Below are 20,979 nucleotides of genomic sequence, written 5' to 3' on the forward strand. Positions count from 1 at the left end.
TGGAGGCAGCAGCTGACCGCCGCGGCATGATGTGACTGATGGCCTCAGTCTGCTTCTGTGCGGCCGAGAACTGCTGGGCGAAGTTCTGCACCGCGTCGCCGAAGAGGCCAGTCTGGGACACGGGGGCATTAAGGAACCTGATCTTGTCGGTATCCCTCATGTCCGCCAGACACAGCCAGAGATGGCGCTCCTGGACCACCATAGTGGACATCGCACGTCCCACGGCACGCGCCGTAACCTTCGTCGCACGAAGCGCGAGGTCCGTCGCCGCCCTCAGCTCTTGTAGAACCGCGGGATCGTGACCACCCTCGTGCAGGTCCTTCAGTGCCTGGGCCTGATGAACCTGCAACAACGCCATAGCGTGTAGGGCGGAGCCTGCCTCTCCACAAGCCTGGTAGGCCTTCCCGATCAGATCGGAGGAGTACCTACAGGCCCGGGAGGGGAGACACGGGTTCCCCCTTGATGTGGAGTTAGGGCACAGTTGCATAGCAACGGCCCGTTCCACGGGAGGAACCTCCGTGTAACCCTTTGCAGGTCTGCCATCAAGGGTGGTGAGGGAGGAGGACCCACTGGGCCGATTTCGGGCAGTAAAAGGTGCCGTCCATGATCTAGTGAGCTCCTCGTGCACCTCCGGGAAGAAAGGAACCGGGGTGGGGCGTTGAGAACCAGCACGGGCCACCCCGAGAAACCAATCGTCCAACCTCGACGGCTCGGGACACGGTGGAGGGTTCCACACGAGCCCGACCCTTTCGGCGGCCCGGGAAAGCATGGCCATCATCTCCGGATCGGTATCGGGCACAGCGGGTCTTTCCAAAGGAGCCCCCTGCGCCGACACGTCATCTCCAGACAACTCTGACCCTCCCTCCGATGCAGCGATGGACATTTCGTCATCGCGGGGAGCCCCGAAGGATACGGGTGGTGCGCATCTCGAGGACGGCCCACCTCGTTCCAACGGCAGCTCTACTGGCTGCGGAGCGCGGGAGGAGTGAGGATTCCCCGCGGGTTGGTTCCCTGGAGGAAGCGCGCTCACCGTCACCCTCAAATCGGCCGCGCTACTACCGGAAGTAACCCTCTGTGGAGGGTTAGATCGCGGCAGAGGCACGGGGACTCCGCCTTTTGCAAGACGGAGCCGCGACCGCAACTCCGAGATGGTCATGTCACCGCTGCCTCAGCGTGCTGCACTCCCAAACACGAGATACAGCGCTGATGACCATCCCGCGGTGAAATGAAACCACCGCACCCAGAAACACACAGATAGAATGTCATCTTTAAAAAGACGCAAGCTCTATCTGTGTTGCTCTTTTAGAATGATGCTCTCCTTGGTGCTGAAACACGCAGGGGGTGGGGCCGCGGCGACACAGACAGGAATGTAGTGCAGCCTGTCGTGTGCACTCTCTCTCACAGGACGCCTTCAACAGCCGTGAGAACGGCTTTTTAGCGCTCTCCACCTAGCGCACCGTACCAGCTGTGAAAACAGCCCTTGTGGCTGCTCTTATAGACAACGAAGAGAAAAGATCCGAAGAACACACGACTTGCTGCTGTGTTGTCACACCAACACCGACCGAAGAGATCTCTTCCAAAAGGCAGGCTCTTTCTCAGTCGAACTGCTAAGTGAGGAGTGATATCTGGCATAACCCTATACCACTCGGCTCCGAAGCAAAAGGATAATTTGATGCAATCACCTGTGTCTCATTTATACCCGCGTGGCGTGGCATGAGCACCTGGTGCAATCATTGCATGCCAATGTGCATTGGCTCGTTTAGTTAGACTCGAAGTAGATTGGCTCTCGCAAGTGAGATTCCTATTCGTCGGTACTCCGACGTGGCGTCGAGAGTGACCGACTGAATGGGAACCCAGTTTTCACTGATCATATTTAACTCAAATGAACATATAAAATAACAATAACCAAAGATAAGAAAAAAGGTACACTAAATGATGCATAGATAAGATAAGGTGCAATCAGTCTGACGTACAGTGGCACAGTGCTCATTCAGTAAATGCACTGCTAAACCGATAGCATAATAGCTAAAGGCAGACTCTCCTTGCTTTGAGTGAACTCTTGGTATTTCTAACTGACTTGATCCAGCTGATCTGAGTGATCTGTTGGGCTTGTATTTAATCAGCATATCTGCAATGTATTGAGGTCCTGGGTCATTTAGAGATTTATAAACAAGTAATGTTAAAAATTATAATCGATCCTAAATGTAACTGGAAGCCAGTGTAAAGATCTGAGGACTGGTGTGATATGGTCATATTTTCTGGTTCTGCTCAGAATCCTGGCAGCAGCGTTCTGTATGAGCTGCAGCTGTCTAATGGTCTCTTTTGGGAAGGCCGGTGAGAAGGCCATTACAATAGTCCACCCTACTGGTGATGAAAGCATGAACAAGTTTCTCTAAGTGTTGCCTGGAAACAAAGCATCTAATTCATGCATTATTTTTCAGATGATGGTAAGCTGATTTAGTTATTGCTTTGACATGACTACTGAAACTCAGGTCTGATTCCAAAATCACTCCAAGATTCCTGACTTGATTTTTTGTTATCAGGCCTTTAGCCTCAAGATATGCATTCACATTGAGAGTTTCATCTTTGTTTCCAAATGTAGTGATGTCAGTTTTGTCTTTGTTTAACTGAAAATAGTTTTGGCACATCCAGTTGTTAACTTCATCAATGCATTTGCACGGGGAGTCAATGGGGCTGTAGTCATTAGGTGACAGTGCTAAGTAGAGCTGGGTATCGTCAGCATAGCTGTGGTAAGCAATTTTGTTCTTTCTTATTATTTGGCTCGGTGGCAGCATATACAGGTTGAATAGAAGTGGTGCAAGAATTGACTCTTGTGGGACTCTGCATGTCATGGACATCCACTCAGACTTATGGTCTCCTATACTCTCATAATAACCTCTCCCTTCTAAGTACGACCTGAACCATTTGAGGACCATCCCAGAAAGCCCGACCCAGTTTTCCAGCCTGTCAAGAAGTATGTTGTGGTCAACATACTTCTTGCAATTTCTTTAACCAGACACTTGAACAAACACATTTGTACAGTTGTTAATATCTTAATTTCATTTTTAATAAAAAGTAACATTTCCAATTCAGTGGTTGCTCTCAGGCAACATTGTACCATCATGGAACAAAGACAATCATATCAAGTCATATCCACCTTTATCCCCAGCTCCATCTTCGATCTCACCCTCACTCTATCCCAGCCGGATGGTCACTATAACCTCATCTTCCTCATCACAGTACAGCACCTCATCCTCACCCCATTAACAGGCAGTTGTGTTTTACAACTTTATATAAATGTTATAGTATATTTGCACATTATAATATGTGCAACTATAGTATGTGAATTACTATTATACAGTATACTATTCTAACAAAATAATGCAAAAATGCAAATTAATTTAGATCATTTTAATTATTTTCTTACAAAGTCATATATTTGTATCCAACCTAGTATGTCTGGTATGGGCTTATGCGATTCCAATTATATCATACAACACACAGTTTTGATGATATAAAATGTAAAGTTCTTGAAAATACTTAGTTATCACTTTACTTACCAGTGAAGGTTACTCATATTTTTTGCGGGTTTAACTTTTCTATGGACAATATGGAGCCATGTGACCTAGAAAACAAAATGGACCCCTGAATGCACTTTCATTGATTAGTATTTGAGTTCTTCTCCTCTGAGTTAGCTTTGACTGTACCATAGAGAGTTAAAAATAATAATTACTAAATTACTAAACTTTAACTGCAACTAAAATGAAAACAGAAAACCAACTGTTAAAATATTATCACTGCTTTTGATTTTTTATTGTTTTATTAATTAGTTTTACTAATTACTTTAATTTGGCTTTCAGCTACCAACATATGTCTAGTACCTTTGTGTAATACTTATCACCATATACCCAATTTGGTAACACTTACAAAAAGGTTGTATTAGTTAAAATTAGATAATGCATAAGTTAACATGAACTCAACATGAACAACACCTCTGTTCAGCATTAGTTAATCTTAACTAACATAAATTAATGCATCTATTCACATTAACAGTGCAATTAGATAAGGCATTAGTTAACAAGAACTAACCATGAACAACATCTCTGTTCCGCATTAGTTAATCTTAACTCACAATTAATGCATTAACAGTGCAATTAGTTAACATGAACTAACCAACAACACCTCTGTTCAGCATTAGTTAAAGGGTTAGTTCACCCAAAAATTGTGTTGTGGCTTTTTCAGTGTTTTTAATGTTTTAACAAACATTAACAAAGATTAATTTGTTCACCCAAAAATGAAAATTATTTCATTAATTACTCACCCTCATGTCGTTTGACACCCGTAACACCTTCGTTCATCTTCGGAACACAAATGAAGATATTTTTGTTGAAAGCTGATGGCTGAGAAAGGCTTCAGAAAGGCCTCCATTGGCATTCGGTGCATTCCCACTGACCCGCTCACAAGACCCATAAAGGCACTAAAGACGTCGCTACAAAGTCCATCTCACTACAGTGGCTGTACAATAATGTTACAATGCGACGAAAATAGTTATTGTGAGCACAAAAATCAAAATAACCACTTTATCCACCAAGTTATTGACGTGAACTCGGCGCATGCGCGAGAATATGATGCAGATCCGCCATTCGTCATACATGACCCAGAAGCAAAGAGGAGGAGCGCCGCTATCGCGTGAGTTCACGTCCGAGACGTACACGGATCTTGTGAGTGGGAATGTACTTGAATGTACTCAGCCATCAGCTTTCAACAAAAATATCTTCATTTGTGTTCCAAAGATGAAATTATTTTCATTTTTGGGAGAACAAATTAATCTTTGTTAATGTTTGTTAAAACATTAAAAACACTGAAAAAGCCACAACACAAGACACAAGTATTGTGTTGTGCAATACTAAGTCACTTTTACCAATCAAGCTGTGGAATTTTAATGTGCCTACTTTTAAATGTTAAAAGTTATTTTGGTTAAAACAAATTATACATTTCAACCACATGGTGGAATTGGCAGACGGGTCTTAATATAGGCTGTCGGTTTCATTTTTAATGGTATCATGGAAAAACTATTTTTCCTATAGATATTCGTTTTATTTTAGCCAAATAATAGTGTTATTACCAGGGATTGTACGGTATGGTTAGTAGGTGATTTTGTTTTGGAACCTTCAGAAAACTTTAACTTGATTATTCTCAAAATTTACTTTGCTGACTATCAACTTCATACATCATTTTGAAGGTTTTTTTTAATAGAGAGTTTGCTCATTGCAACTAATTTTGCCAGCACACATTTGCATAGACTCCTAAACAATTCATTTTACAGAAGAACATTTCAATTCAATTCCATCAAGGCTTATTTTTCCTCACCAGCACAGTCTGGTTCAATAGGAAGTTCCTCAGAGGTTTTGATGGGAGATTTTGGTGTAGTTGACTCTCCCTGAGTGTGACCATAGAGCTCATTTTCAATCATCTCGCTGCATTCGGTGACTGACTTTCTGAGTGGTCTGTCAGGTAAAGGTGGGCCGCTCTCATCTGTACATTGTTCATTTTCAGCATCTCCTTTAAGCAGATGTGAATACACTAGAGTGTCATCTATATACTCATAAGCATAAGGATCCTCCTCCTGTGCTTTAGGGATACCATGGAGGCCTGGAAGGAAAGCATTGGGATTGCAGACGGACACTGGGGGAGCCTTATTCCGCTTCTTTTTCCTGTGAAATATTAAGATACGTTGTTAGGAATCAAACATTACCTACAATACTTGTTCGGGTTTCAAGTGCAAAGCTTTCAAGTTTTTTTTTAATCTTGCCAAATGTTTGAAGAGGGCATGGACACTTTAACTTAAATGGCTGTAACTCGTGAATGGAATGAAATCATTTCAACAAACTTGGCACACATGTGTATGTAGCATTTGGCCACTTGGTGGTCCAATAACCAGGAACACAATTTAAAATGGCTGTAACTACACAACAGCTGACACAACTGTCTTGAAAAATTGGCATTCAGTGTCTTTGTCCAAGGTACCATCATAGTCTATAAGGTCATTCATTAGAAAAAAGGCTACTATCAGTCAATTAACATTCAGAAGCTATTAGGCAAGGTTAACAGCCAATCAAAAAGAAAAATGTGAAAGAAATTGCCATTACATGTGCACTATCACATTTTATATGTGTGGAACTTGTGTATACTGATTGTATTTTATAATATATTTTACACATACACACATTTTCAAATCATATGTTGGATCTCCTCATTCTGACCAACTTTCACTTACAAATCCTAGGTTTATTTAGGTCAGGTAGTTCATTTTTGGGGGGATTTTTTTTGTGTTTTTTTTAGTTTTTGTATTACCCAGACCCTGGGTCAGACATAACAACCCAGGGGTACTCCGAGCTGTTCAGTGATTGTTTATAGACAGTTAATGGAGTCAGTCACAGCATATCTCGGCGACCAGAGGAACGCAGAACGGCGGTCTGAAGTTAGAAGTTTCTCTGCTGAACATGATACAAGCTCCGGTACAAGATCAGAGACAACAGAGACTGGTTGATTACACTTAAATTACTTCTAAATGCTTAATTTTTACTTCAAATTTTGTTAAACAAGCTTAAATGTAAGCAATATGTATGGAAACAATATAAATTATGCTATTCTGTAAAATAAAGGAATTATCATACAAACCAGTGGTGTGGAGTATTAAAAAAAAGTTAAGGATAAGTTAAATACGAAGTTAAAGAAAGAAAAAACAACTACTATTATAGTAAAAGTGAATAAACCCATGCTGGGATAAATCTACTCATTTGGATTAAATAAATAACCCAATTTTTGGAGGTAAAATTAACCCAAAACGTGTTCTGTCCTATATTTACCCAGGACTTGTGTTAAAAACTTTGGAAGGATATCACGGACAATTTTGCGTTTTCAATTTGTGGATGCATAAAATGTGACATAATCCAAACGTAATTGGAAATTGTGCATATCCGTTTGCATTTCCGTTTACTCGAACGCACAAGGACTGCCATATTTCAAATGGAAAAGCAAAGTCTGTTTGCAATTGCATTTCCAATGTCTTACAAGTATTGACCCTGCCCTTTTGGAATAGTAATATAAAACCACCTATTTGCTATTTCATTTCCTCCATGTCCTGCAACAACCAGCACAAAATTCAATGGAATCGCAAACCCCTTTGCGTTTGCATTTACGATGTCTAACACACTATGGAAGCCCGTTTTCGCCACTAAATTAAAAAAAAGAAAAGATATTGCGACTTTTTATCTCAGAATTCGGACTTTTTTTATTTTGAAATACTCTCTTTAAGTATTTTAACTGTAGTTTTAGCTGATAATGATGAATGATTGTCTTATTACCTGAGTGGCATTAATATCTCTTGAGCAAACGCTCTTGAGAGGATTTTACATGCAAGCTTTGGGACTGAAACAGAACGGATGTGAAGTGGCAACGTTCATATTATGGAAGTATAATCCCCAGAACATCACCAGCCTCAGAATATGCTGTAATTCACGATTTTCTTAAAGAACGAGTATGCTCAGTAATGACACGTTCAGTTGGGCCTATGACATGTCGCTATACATATAGTCACCTGAGCGTGGCGCTGCTGCATGGGATCATGTATATCACGCAATTGCGACTTTATATCTCAGAATTCTGACTTTATAACTCGCAATTGTGAGAAAAAAAAAGTCTGAATTGTGACTTTACAACTCGCTAATTTGCTCTGTCCTGTCAGAGCGCTGAGAATTTACATCGAGCAAACCGAACAGCTCTTTGTGTGCTTTTGCGGCCACACCCGTGGGTGTGTGGTTACAAAGAAGACCTTGTCACGATGGATAGTGGATGCTATCTCGCTGGCTTATGAGTCTAGAAATCTCAGCTGCCCTATAGGCATCAAAGCCCGTTCTACTAGAGGCATGGCCTCGTCATGGGCTTGGTCTACTGACATTTCATTGGATGATATCTGTGCGGCGGCAGGCTGGGCCTCTCCGTCGCCTTTTATCAGGTTTTATAATCTAGATGTCCCTGCCTTACAGGCTGGACTTCTTGCAGTGTAATACATATTAACCCCTTATGGCCCGATAATCCGGTTAAATAATTATATAAGTCATAAACACATTTCTCACATGACTAGACTTGCCTAGGTCGTTCAATATTCTTTGTCCCGGCTCCGTCTGGCCTATATATATTATATACATTTATATACATATATATACATATATACACATATGTCTTGTGTGTCAGTCTCATTAAATTAGCCCGACTCAGGTCTGGCTCACATTGGGAACTTATATGAATATCATATTTACGGGCCCACTTAGGTCGTTAAGCGAGCACGGAGTATTGCATTGGTTCCCCTAGCATTAAGCAAAACGCAATACGAGAGTACTCTCAAAAGGGAACGCTTCGGTTACTTACGTAACCTTGTTTCCCTGAGAAGAGGGAACGGGTATTGTCGCTTCAGTCGATTAACCTGACGAACCTGGCGAGACAGGGTCTTTTATACCCTTGGCTATGCAAATTCTGTTGCCCCCTGTGGCGGAATTATTAGAGGGACCTGATTGGTCCTCCCCGCCCAGCGGTCTCGCCATAGGTTCCCTGCAGTTGCAGCAACACAGCCAATCAGCACGCAGCTGCTTCCTGCTGAGAGCTGTGCAGCTGCATTGCTTTTTACATGGTATTTTTAGGATAAAAATCTGCTTCAAAATCTCAAGGAAAGGACATTCCCCTAGTGTTTAGTAAAACGCAATACTCATTCCCTCTTTTCAGGGAACCGGGGTTACGTAAGTAACCAAAGCGTTTTTATCACAAAAATAGCCAACTTTTCAGTTTTCCACCACTTGAGGGCATAGCCTACATTCAGACTACATCAATTAACCTTGAAGCTTGATTGACAGTTGACTGTGTGAGACATTGGAAATGCAAACGCAAAGGGGTTTGCGATTCCATTGAATTTTGTGCAGGTTGTTGCAGGACATGGAGGAAATGAAATAGCAAATAGGTGGTTTTATATTACTAATCCAAAATGGCAGGGTCAATACTTGTAAGACATTGGAAATGCAATTGCAAACAGACTTTGCTTTTCCATTTGAAATATGGCAGTCCTTGTGCGTTCGCGTAAACAGAAATGCAAACGGAAATGCGTGATTTGCAATTGCGTTTGGATTATGTCACATTTTATGCATCCACAAATTGAAAACGCAATTGCAAATACAATTTGCAATTCCTTTTGAAAATTGTCCATGGTATCCTTCCATAAAAAACAACCCAGTGTCTTTTAAAGTGTCCCCTCAAGAAAAAAAAATATATATTTTTGTAAACTAGTCCAAGGTTTTTTGCTCAACTCCAACAAAACAGTTTAGTACAAATCTTAGGACTCCCTAGATTAAAAATGTATTTAAAAAATAAAAAATAAAAACCTGTAGTATTTGGATGGCAATAGCAATCATTACAAAATGGGCGTGACCCATACAGTTTATCTGAAAGCCTACAATTCCTAAACAAAACCTCAAACCTTCACAAAATTAAGAAAGGACATGTTACATATGATACTAAACAAGCATGTAAACTTTTATGGAGGTCAGGCCATGTGCCTAAAGTCCTTAAAGGAATAGTTCACCCAAAAAGGAAAATTCTGTTATCATTTAGTCACGTTCAAGTTGTTCCAAACCGGTTTAAATTTTTTGTTCTGCTGAACACAAAGGCAGATATTTGTAAGAATGTTTGTAAATCTCAGCAGCCATTGACTACCATAGTGTGGGGAAAAAATACTATGGTAGTCAATGGCTGCCGAGATCTGCTTGGTTACAAACATTCTTCCAAATAGCCATATCCCCCTATAGCCCAAGACTGGTTTCCCACTGAAGCTAAGCAGAGCTGAGCCTGGTCAGTACCTGGATGGGAGACCAACTGGGAAAACCAGGTAGCTGCTGGTAGAGGTGTTAGTGAGGCCAGCAGGGGGTGCTCACCCTGTGGTCTGTGTGGGTCCTAACGCCACAGTATAGTGATGGGGTACTGCTCAAAGAGCACCGTCCTTCGGATGAGACGTTGAACCGAGGTCCTGACTCTCTGTGGTCGTTAAAAATCCCAGGATGTCTCTGTGGTCGTTAAAAATTTGCCCATTAGCCTCTGTCCATCATGGCCTCCTAATAATCCCCATATAATGATTGGCTTAATCACTCTGTCTCCTCTCCACCAATCAGCTGGTGTGTGGTGAGCATTACGTAAAAAAAGTAAAGCGCTTTGAGTGCCTAGAAAAGCGCTACATAAATGTAATGATTTATTATTATTATTATTATTAAATATGTTCTGTAGTTTTTAACAGAACAAAGGAATTCATACAGGTTTGGAACAACATCAGGGTGAATAAATGATGAGAAATTTTGGGTGAACAATCCCTTTGAAGTGCTTGAACCCCTGCAAATGCTGCTAAATTTAAAATGTTTTTGGAAAACTCTCACCTGAGAACAATCCAGATCACCACGGCTGATATGATCATTAACACAATGCCCACAATACTCAGGATGATAGCCAGAAGTTTGTCTGAAAACATATCAATACATTTCACTTCATCAAGTCTTTCCCCAATTGATATATTATATGTAAGTTCAAGTGGGAATCCTGTGGACAGAAGAAAGTAAGGCTCTTACTTGTGTTGTCCGGCAGTGTGATCTCCATAATTGCCCCAAAGGCTCCTGTCGGGGACTTGCAGTTAGTCATGTTAAGGTAAAAACTTTCTGGGACCAGGACATCAATAATATTCTCATCCTTTTTAGTGCTGTACACCATTGTTTGAGACTGAATGGTCTGCACTGAAATGTCTGTGTTCCCCTCCTCACACTTGGGCTGGCTGACATTCCTAAACTTCAGATTGCTTGTTAGCTCCGTGTTAATGATCCAGGACACAGTGCTGGAGGGTTTCATCCCAGACGGCCAGGCTGGGGTCGCCAACACGGTAGGGTTATCCATTTTTGGTGAAACAGTGAAAATATAGTGCTCTGTATGAGAAAGGCAGAACAGCAAAACTCAATAACTGTTTTGATTTCTGATATCAAGTCTCACACTAAATCTATTTGAGCAGGTACACTACTGTTGAAAGGGTTGGAGTTGGTTAGATTTTTTTTATCTCTTTGAAAGAAATATCTTTATGCTAATTAAGGCTGCTTTTTTAAATTAAAAATAAATATAATGTAACATGTAATTTAGTCCTGCGATCAAAGCTGAAATATCAGAATCATTACTACAGTCTTCAGTGTCAGTGACATTATTCTTTGATGAATAGAAAGTTCAAAATAATTTATTTGAAATATAAATATTTTATGTCACAAATGCCTACTGGCATTTACCTCATGTAAATTAGATGCTGTATTCACTTACTTATGTTCATTTCCATGTGGAATAAAAATATATCCTTTATTTTGAGATAAAATACATGACAGAAAACCATTTTCGCTAAAATGCATGTCTATATACAGAAGGTCTGGAAAGTATTCAGACCAAATATTTTTTCACTCTGTTATATTGCAGCTATTTGCGAAAATAATTAAAGAAAAAAATGTTCTCATTAATGTACACATAACACCTCATATTGGCAGAAAAACAAAGAATTGTTGACATTTTTGCAGATTTATTAAAAAAGAAAAACTGAAATATCACATGGTCAGAGACTCAGAGACAGATTGCACAGATCTGGCTAAGGTTACTGGCTAAGGCGCGACGAAACACACCTCTACAGAACGTGTAATTCAATAGCCCCACCCACCGACTCATGGAGCTGTTCGGATCACTAGCCAGCAGCAATAACAATGTGGAAGAAGATAGCAAGATATTGTGGAAGAACACAGTCACTGCATAAGCTTCCTTCGGATCATAATATTAGGAGTGTGTGATACTTCATTTATTTTTAATGAAGTTCCAGCTCACGTGGGGAAGACCGTATATGTGTGTTTGCTTCATTTCACTGTGGAATCGTTTGTAAACAAGCCTCAAGTGCTGGATTTGCAGACACAATGATGTGCCTTCTATATTGGATCTTACAGGAATGGTGCAACAAACTTGTTTGAGTAAAACGTCTTTTTTATATGTAGTAATAGTAGTCCGGGGGCTGTGTGTTTTCCAGATGTGCTAACAAAAAGTACGCCCATCGGCAGAAATTCTTTCTTGATCTGGTTGAGCATGTGTGTGTGTCGTTGTGTGTTTGTGCACGCGGTTCTCACTTATATCAACGGATTCTGCGGGCCATGTAATACAGAAATAATATTACAATCAATTGAGGGTGGATGAGAAATAAATCATTGTGTTTGCTTGATAAGGATGTTTATGTTCCCTATGGTCGAGAGAATCTTTGCAGTTGCCGCTTTCAAAATAATCTCTCCCTCATGTGAACTGACAGGAGCATAGATATGACAGCGGAGCGGAATCTCATTAAATATGCAAATCTTATCCAATCCTAGCCGTGGGCGTTTACTTCCAAGTCTCCAGTGCGTCACGCCCATCAAAACCCAGCGTTCAGAAGACAGCCTCAAAACTAGTGTAGAACATAGACTATTACTTATTAGTTCTGATGTTTTTGAATGTAAAAACTACACAAACGTCATTAAGTTGACCTCAGACAACAGTATAAAAAAAAATAATTTAAAAAAAGCCAGTTCATGACACCTTTAATTCTAAGCGGTATGTGTGGAGAAAACCAGGCTCTGCTCATCACATGTCCAATACAGTCCCAACAGTGAACCATTGTGGTGGCAGCATCATGCTGTGGGGGGAGTTTTCAGCTGCAGGGAAAGGACATCTAGTTGCAATCGAGGGAAAGATGAATGCGGCCAAGTACAGGGATATCCTGGACGAAAACCTTCTCTAGAGTGCTCAAGACCTCAGACTGGGCCGAAGGTTTACCTTCCAACAAGACAATGACCCTAAACACACAGCTAAAATACTCTGTGACTGTTCTTGAATGGCCCAGCCAGAGCCCTGACTTAAACCCAATTGAGCATCTCTGGAGAGACCTGAAAATGGCTTTCCACTAACGTTTACCATCCAACCTGACAGGACTGGAAAGGATCTGCAAGGAAGACTGGCAGAGGATCTTCAAATCCAGATGTGAAAAACTTGTGGCATTTTTCCCAAAAAGACTCATGGCTGTATTAGATCAAAAGGGTGCTTCTGTTACACACTGAATAAAGGGTCTAAATACTTAGGAGAATGTGATATTTCAGTTTTTATTTTTTTAATAAATCTGCAAAAATGTCAACAATTATGAGTTTTTCTGTCAATATAGCGTGCTGTGTGTACAATAATGAGAAAAAAATTACTTAAATGATTTTAGCAAATGACTGCAATATAACAAAGAGTAAAAAATTTAAGGGGTCTGAATACTTTCCATACCTACTTTATCTTCCTATTTTAAACAGATTTATATAAATAATAATAAGGATATTATTTACCTGTTATTAAATTAAATATGAATTTATTATTATACCAAGCATATGACATTTTATTTACAGCATACAATCATGTTAATGACCAGGTGAGCAGCATTCCCAGGTGCACAGGATCACAAGCCTTGCTGCTCCACCATGAATAAATCAACATCCGAATGCATGAGTTTATCACTGAGGTGGCATGCAAATTTATCTTTATGGACTTCCATGTGAGAAACAATTACTGTCCGAATAGGGCTTAGGTCAATTTAAATCTCAAAATCTTGACAGTCACAGACGCTGTACTATTTTTCCTTTAGAGTTTCCTCAAAATAAAAAGCAGCATCCATTTACAGTAGCTTAATGTATAATGAATGTATAATGAAACCTTTTACCTGATATGTTTTGTGTGAATAAATATTTTAAAAAGAGTGTATTTTCCATATTCCGGTTGTTGAAACTTGTAACGGAGGCAGTTACTGTAATACTGGATTCACGGATCTGGATTTTCTCAATGGTTCCCTTTGGACAAAACTGCCCAATAGTGATGTCAGGGTTAACGTGGGACACATTTAGAAGGAGAATGCTATTGGATTTGTCCTCAGGCGGACAGTAACGCAGACCGTCTGGTGGAGACTGTAGCTCCACTGCACTGTTCTGTGGGCCATGAAGGTGCCATGTGATCGTCTTCAGAACTCCTTTACAATCAAGGTGGTATTTGAAGTGTAATTCATGAGTGGATGCACAGTTTCTCCTTTCTTTACATTCTGTTGATAAAAAAACAAAAACAAAGTAAGTGATGAATAGAGGAATGTTTAATTATTTTGGGCCAAGAACCGAAAGAGCATAAAGGCCCATTGGAAGACTGAATCTGCAATAGGTAAGCAGCCTGGTGTGAAGAAATCGACTGTGGGAGCAATTATTAGAAAATGGAAGACATACAAGACCACTGATCATCTCCCTCGATCTGGGGCTCTACACAAGATCTCACCCCATGGGGTCAAAATGATCACAGGAATGGTGAGCAAAAATCCCAGAACCACACGGGGGACCTAGTGAATGACCTGCAGAAAGCTGGGACCAAAGAAACAAAGGCTACCATCAGTAACACACTATACCGCCAGGGACTCAAATCCTGCAGTGCCAGACGTGTCCCCCTGCTTAAGCCAGTACATGTCCGGGCCCGCATGAAGTTTGCTAGAGACCATATGGATGATCCAGAAGAGGATTGGGAGAATGTCATATGGTCAGATGAAACCAAAACAGAACTTTTTGGTAAAAACTCAACTTGTCATGTTTGGAGGAGAAAGAATGCTGATTTGCACCATACCTACTGTGAAGCATGGGGGTGAACACATCATGCTTTGGAGCTGTTTTTCTACAAAGGGACCAGGACGAATAATCTGTGTAAAGGAAAGAATGAATGGGGCCATGTATCGTGAGATTTTGAGTAAAAACCTCCTTCCATCAGCAAGGGTATTGAAGATGAAACGTGGCAGGGTCTTTCAGCATGACAATGATCCCAAACACACCGTCCGAGCAACGAAGAACTGGCTTTGTAAGAAGCATTTCAAGATCCTGGAGTGGCCAAGCCAGTCTCCAGATCTCAACCCCATAGAAAATCTTTGAACACTGCTCTAGAGGAGATCTGCATGGAGGATTGGGTCAAACTATCAGCACCAGTGTGTAAAAACCTTGTGGAGACTTATAGAAAATGTTTGATCTCTGTCATTGCAACAAAGGGTATATAACAAAGTATTGAGATTAACTCTTGTTATTGACCAAAACTTATTTTCCACCATAATTTACAAATACATTTTTTTTTATCAGATAATGTTATTTTCTGGAGAAAAAAAATTCTCATTCTGTCTCATAGTTGAAGTGTACCTATGATGAAAATAACAGGCCTCTCTCATCTTTTTAAGTGGAAGAACTTGCACAATTGGTGGCTGACTAAATACTTTTTTGCCCCACTGTAGGAATCACTAAAGGAATCACTAACACAAACTCAAAATGCCTATGTTTTGTGTGGTTTATTGTTGCTTAAATTGATTAAACTGAGAAACCACAAAAGCTTTTATCGTTTACATCAGAGCCGAACAGCCCTATACGCTCACTACGCAAGCTGCGAAGGGCCCCGCAATTTACTCAAGGCCCCGCCTCCCCCTCGTGTCAAAGCGCGTCAATCAATGTTGTAAACAATGATGATAAAATTAAGCGGAATTCTGGCCATGAACTGGCCAGGGAAAAACACCATGAGAGTGAATTGCGGAAACAGCAATCAGGTAAACTTGTGTTCCCTTTCGAGAGAGGTTCCTCGTATTACGTATGGGGAAAAACTCCTTTTCTCGAGAATATGAAGCAAAACTTTATTAATAAAGGTATCCATGTAAAGCGTAGTGCCGCTGTACGGCCGTAGCCCAGCGCAAGGAGCGCTCTGATTGGCCGGGCCGCGGCAACTGCAGGAACCTTTGGTGAGGCGGCTGAGAGGAACGAACCAATGGGGGGCGTTCCAGAAAGCCCGCCGTAAAAGGTGCTTATATTTGCATACAGGAGGCTATATAAGACCCTGATTCGCCATAGGTGTCAGATTTTATCTCCTTCAGCGACACCTTCACTGACCTCCGGAAGAAGCACCGCCGTCGAAAAGCACCGGCGGAACCTGTAGCTGAGGAAGACGGATTCCCTCTCCGCCTTCTCTGCCGTTCCAGCTACGCCATCCGGCGATTGTATCCTTTTATTCTCTTCTTTCTAAAAGAGCGCGAGGCGTTGTTTCAAATGCCTCGCACCTCCTGCGGCTCATGCAGAGCTCCTCTGCTCGGCGGCGACCGTCACGTCATCTGTGTGGCATGCCTTGGACGGGACAACGCGCAGCTCGCGCTTTCCCGGGGCAGCTGCCCCGAGTGCGATGTGATGGCGCTGCAGACCCTTCGGGCTCGCCTCGCCACCTTCGACCAGGTCCCTCCTCCTGCCGCTGGGCTGCGCCGCAAGAAACGCCGCGACCAGAGACTGCCAGAACGGTCGGGCGACTGCACGCCGGATGACTCCCCGCATGCCTCGCCCTCGCCGGTCACCTTCACCCAGGAGGAACAGCGCCCCTCTCATGCAGCGGCCTGTTCGGTTTCCTTCGGTGGCCGTCGTCAGAGGAAGACGAGGACAGCCTCTCCACAGCCGCTTCTGGTAGCGAGTGGTCAGTTTCTGTCTCGGAGCCCCCCGCTTCGACGCAGACTGCCACAAGCTCCAAATCCAATGTTGACGCGGAACTCATCCGCGTGCTCTCTAAGGCCGTGGAAGACCTCGGACTCGAGTGGTCCCAGCCCGAACAGCCAACGCGCAGCAGACTGGACGAGTGGTACCAGGAGGTACCATCGAGGAGACTGTCGCCACGTACCTCTGCCCGCCCTCTTCCAGAGGATGGCAGTCCAGGGCGCAGCACCCGTCCAAGCCCTGCAGCACCACCTCTGCTCTCGCTGGCCGAGCATATGCCTCAGCTGGCCAGGCTTCCGCGGCCCTTCACACCATGGCTGTCCTTCAGGTGTTCCAGGCCAGACTTCTCCGCTCTTTGGATGAGTCTGTCCCCGACTCTGAAGTTTTGAAGGACGTTCGCAGCGGGACGGACTTGGCCCTTCGCGCTACTAAAGCCACCGCACAAGCCATTGGAAAGAATATGGCTAACCTGACGGTCTTAGAGAGGCACCTTTGGCTGAATTTGACCGAGATGAAGGACGCGGATAAAGCCTCCTTCTTGGACGCCCCCATCTCTACTACCAGTCTCTTCGGCCCGTCAGTCGTGGGCTTCGCGGAGCGTTTCACTGAAGCGCAAAAGGCTTCTCAGGCTATGAGGCACTTCCTGCCCAAGCACTCCAGCTCTTCTTCAGGCCGGGGACGCCCTCAAGGTAGACCTCCGCCCTCTCAACCCGCTAAGCCGGCTGCGCCACCTTCTCGGCCTCGCTCCTCTTCTGGAACGCGCCAACGCTCCCGCTCCGCGAACCGCAGCAGGCAGCCTGAACGCCGAGGACCTCGACCCAAGCTTGTGTTGAACCCTGAGCCTCCGAAGCCGTCCTAGCCGCAAAGAGAAAGAGGAGATGGTCAGGTCTCGCCTCGGCCGGACCCCCATCTCTCCCTCCCGGTCTCCCAGTTCCCTGCACCCAGGTGACTGCTGACCTCACTCGCCTGCACACAAACGCCGTTATCACGGCGACCCAAATAAATCTCAAAAAGGGCTTTTTCTCTGTAGTAAATGTGCCCACTTATCAGTCTGCACTCCTACACTCATATACCCCTCCCACCCATGCTATAAATGTCCCGGCGCCCACTCCACAGTGCACGACGCCACACATAAGCACTACCCCCTCTATGTCACAAGCACAAAATGGCAGCGCTACCGAGTTCCCTCTAGTAGGCGACCCTTATCCGCGCTGGCTCCAGCCACTATCGCTTCGGGCTCAGGCCTGGCAAGCCATGCCCGGTGTATCAAATTGGGTTGTGAACATAGTGAAAAGGGGCTACTCGCTACAGTTCGCTCGCAGGCCCCCGCGCTTTTGCACCATGCTCAAGACCTCGGTAAAGAGCAGCGTCAGTCATGTGCTTCGCACCGAGATTTCGAAACTGTTAGAGAAGGGTGCGGTGGAGCCCGTTCCCCCATCCCGAAGCGAGTCGGGCTTCTACAGCCGATACTTTCTCGTTCCGAAGAAGGACGGAGGGCTAAGGCCCATCCTAGATCTAAGGCATTTGAACAAAGCTCTAATGTCTCGCTCTTTCAAAATGCTGACGGTGAAACAGATCCTCGCGCACATTCGCCCCGGGGACTGGTTTTTCACGATAGATCTGAAAGATGCGTACTTTCACGTTCAGGTAGCCCCCCACCACAGGCCATTCTTGAGATTCGCCTTCGAGGGGCAGGCGTATCAGTACACGGTCCTGCCATTCGGGTTATCCCTGGCTCCCCGCACGTTTACGAAATGTATGGACGCGGCATTAGCCTGCCCTGCTCAGGCTGAAAGGGATGCGGGTGCTCAACTACCTCGACGACTGGTCGACTAGTGATAGCCCAGTCTCGAGCACAACTACTAACACACAGATCCTGTCTCCTCAACCACTTAGACTGTTTGGGTCTCAGGATCAATATCGCCAAGAGCTCGCTGCCCCCACTCAAAAGATATCTTTTCTAGGCATAATTTTAGACTCGAGACTCATAAACGCGCGGCTAACGATACAGCGCGCTCTATCCGTCCAGAACATGGCGGCTTCATTCAAAGCCGGGACCCGTGTTCCCCTGAAACATTTTCAGAGGATGCTCGCCCTTATGGCCTCGGCATCGTCAGTGCTCAGGCTGGGACTGTTACACATGCGTCCCCTCCAGCGTTGGCTACACGCCCGTGTCCCTCCTTACGCATGGAAATGGGGCCGTCTTCCCGTCAAAGTGAACCACAGCGGTGTCAAAGCTTTGGCTCCTTGGATGGGGACAGAGTGGTATCGGAGGGACGTGCTTATGGGCACGGTTACGAAGCTGAAAGTGGTCTCGACAGATGCCTCCACTCGAGGGTGGGGAGCCCTACACGAGGGCAAGCCGATTTCTGGCCTGTGGACAGAAACAGAGAAGCGGCTGCACATAAACTGTCTAGAGATGAAAGCAGTCGCCTTATCGCTGAGAGCTTTCCTTCCACATATAAAGAACCACCACGTCTTGGTTCGTACAGACAACATGTCGGTGGTAGCGTATATAAATCGCCAGGGCGGCCTGAGATCACATTCTCTTCACCGCATGGCGAAGCATCTCCTTTTATGGGCCGAGCACAACCTGAGCTCCCTGAGGGCGGCTCACGTGCCAGGTATTCTGAATATGGGTCCGGATATATTATCCAGGGGACCCATTCCCCCAGGGGAATGGTCTCTTCACCCGCAAACGGTTTTTAGAAGACAACACTCACTGCCCAATATTTTTCTCCAAGCACAGGGACGCCCTGGCCCATGTCTGGCCCAGTCTCCCGCTATATGCTTTACCCCCGATCGCGATGCTGCCGCAAACCATCAAGAAAATCAGGGAGACAGCATCCACGGTGCTTTTGATAGCCCCGCTCTGGAGGAACCGAACGTGGTTCTCCGATCTGATCCAGCTGTCAGACACAGCCCCATGGCCCATTCCGCTGAGGAAAGACCTCCTCACGCAGGCGAAGGGGAAGATCTGGCATTCCAGTCCCGAACTATGGGCCCTCCATATATGGCCCATCAACTGGTATCGGGAAACCTCTCTGACAGAGTTATGAACACTATTGCGGAAGCTAGAGCCCCCGCGACCAGGCGGCTCTATACTCTGAAGTGGTCGGTGTTTTCTAACTGGTGTGCCGTCCGAAATATCGACGCACGCTCATGCGAAACAGCAGAAGTGCTCGCTTTTCTCCAAGAGCTACTGGACGCGGGTCGTTCCCCCTCCACGCTCAAAGTTTATGTCGCCGCCATAGCAGCTAACCACGCTCAGATCGCGGGACATTCACTAGGGAAAAGTGAGCTCATTGTACGTTTTCTTAAAGGGGCTAGGAGATTGAACCCCCCCTCGCCCTCCCTCGGCCCCTATTTGGGACCTCGCGGTGGTTTTAGATGCTATGAAGGGTCCCCCCATTTGAGCCACTCCAGACCGCGACCATAAAGCTTTTATCACTCAAAACCGCGTTTCTGCTGGCTCTGGCCTCGGTTAAACGTGTGAGTGACCTACACGCACTCTCAGTGAGCCCGTCCTGTCTCGAGTTCGGGCCCAACAACTCCAAAGTTGTTCTCAAACCGAGACATGGTTTTATACCCAAAGTGCTTTCTACCCCTTTTAGAGCACAGGTTATTACTCTGCTTCCATTGCCCGCGTCTCAGGGTGAACAGGACGCGAACCTACTCTGCCCGGTCAGAGCTTTGAGACTGTATCTGGAGCGCTCCTCCCCCTTCAGGCAGTCGGACCAGCTCTTTGTCTGCTTCGGCGGCCGCACTAAAGGTTGTGCTGTCACGAAGCAAAGACTCTCACACTGGATAGTGGACGCGATCTCGCTGGCATATGAGTCTAAAAACCTGACTTGCCCTATAGGCGTTAAAGCCCACTCCACTAGAGGCATGGCCTCATCTTGGGCTTGGTCGTGTGGCATTTCTTTGGAAGATATCTGTGCGGCGGCAGGCTGGGCCTCTCCGTCCACTTTTATCAGATTCTACAAATTGGAGGTTCCAGCAGGGCTTCTCTCCATCTAGGCTCTATCTTGACCCTTGCAAACAGATTGCCTTACATTTTGGCCTGTACACATTAGTCCTTAAGCCATTCATTCATCATAAGATCCGACTATGTCCGATCAGCTGTTCAAACGAACCGACTCTTCCGGTTCTTCATTCCCCTTGTAAGCCGCCTCTGTTGGTCTCTCGGGGGTTTATTGACATGTGCTTTGAGTATACTGGGTCAGTCAGCACACACGGCGCTTTACATTGTGTTCCCCATACGTAATACGAGGAACCTCTCTCGAAAGGGAACGTACTCGGTTACTTTCGTAACCTCGGTTCCCTGAGAGAGAGGAACGAG

The 20,979-nt window shown here is 44.6% G+C and overlaps 1 pseudogene; it reads right to left on the reverse strand.

The window, feature by feature from the left end:
* Positions 1-5,356: 5,356 nt before the first annotated feature.
* LOC137083946 (CUB domain-containing protein 1-like) overlaps positions 5,357-20,979 on the reverse strand; it is a 54,101-nt pseudogene continuing 38,478 nt past the window's right edge.

This window comes from Pseudorasbora parva, chromosome 7 (genome assembly GCF_024679245.1).
Source record: "Pseudorasbora parva isolate DD20220531a chromosome 7, ASM2467924v1, whole genome shotgun sequence".
Lineage (NCBI taxonomy): Eukaryota > Metazoa > Chordata > Actinopteri > Cypriniformes > Gobionidae > Pseudorasbora > Pseudorasbora parva.